This window comes from Hipposideros armiger, unplaced genomic scaffold (genome assembly GCF_001890085.2).
Source record: "Hipposideros armiger isolate ML-2016 unplaced genomic scaffold, ASM189008v1 scaffold_1173, whole genome shotgun sequence".
NCBI classification, from domain to species: domain Eukaryota; kingdom Metazoa; phylum Chordata; class Mammalia; order Chiroptera; family Hipposideridae; genus Hipposideros; species Hipposideros armiger.
The window spans coordinates 339,347-340,748 of NW_017732523.1; positions in this window are offsets into that span (position 1 = coordinate 339,347).

Sequence of the window (1,402 nt, forward strand, 5' to 3'; positions counted from 1 at the left end):
TAAAGAGGACATACAGATGGCCAACAGACATATGAAAAAATGTCCAACTTCACTAATCACCAGAGAAATGCAAATAAAAACCACAATGAAATACCACCTCACACCTGTCATTATGACTATCATCAATAAGTCGACAAACAACAACTGTTGGTGAGGATGTGGAGAAAAGGGAACCCTGGTGCACTATTGGTGGGATTGCAGATTGGTGCAGCCACTATGGAAAACAGTACAGAAGTACCTTAAAAAATTATAAATGGAACTACCTTATGACCCAGCAATTCCACTCCTGGGTATCTATCCAAAGAAATCCAAAACATTAATTCGAAAAAATATGTGCACCCCTTATGTTTATTGCAGTGTTATTCACAATAGCCACAATATGGAAACAACCAAAATGCCCATCAAAAGATGATTGAATAAAGAAAGCGTGGTACATTTATACAATGGAGTTTTATTGGGTCATAAAAAACAATGAAATCTTACCATTTGCAACAACGTGGATGGAACTAGAGATTATTATGCTAAGTGAAATAAGTCAGACCGAGAAAGACAAATTCCATGTGATCTTATTTATATGTAGAATCTAAAGAACACAGTAAAAGAACAAACAAAACAGAAATAGACTTAGAGCTATAGGGGAAAAAAACCTGATGGTTGCTAGATGGGAGGGGATTGTGGATGGGGGAGAAGGTGAAGGAATTAGAAAGTACAAATTACTAGTTAATGGGATATGTAATACAGTATGGGGAATATAATCAATAATGTTGTAAAGATTATGTAGGGTGCCAGATGGGGGATCACATCATAGACTGTGTAGATGCATGACCACTGCTCTGTATACCTGCAGCTGAAGCTGAATAATATTAATGTTGTGGGGTATGAAGTACAGCATAGGGTATTGTATGGTATTGTAACAGCTATATATAATGTCTGAAGGGTAATAGATTGGGGGGTTATCATTTTGCGAAGGGTGTAAATGTCTAACTATTACATTGCATTGTACACTTGAAACTAATTTAAAAAACTGTTAGTTTCAGGTGATAAAATAATAACAATTTTCTACACAGGTAACCCTAAAAATCAACAAACTCTTAGAATTAATAAGAGTAAGGCAAAATTGTCTTTTTTGTTTGTTTTGTTTTTTAAAATTTTTGTTGGGTAACAATGTGTTTTTTCCAGGATCCATCAGCTCCAAGTCAAGTTGTTGTCCTTCAATCTTAGTTGTGGAGGGCGCAGCTCAGCTACAAGTCCAGTCGCTGTTTTCAATCTACTTGTGGAGGGCCCAGACCACCATCCTATGTGGGAATTGAACCGGCAGCCTTGTTGTTCAGAGCTTGCACTCTAACCAACTGAGTCATCCGGCTGCCCATGTGGGCAAAATTGTTGAATGCAAGATTAACTT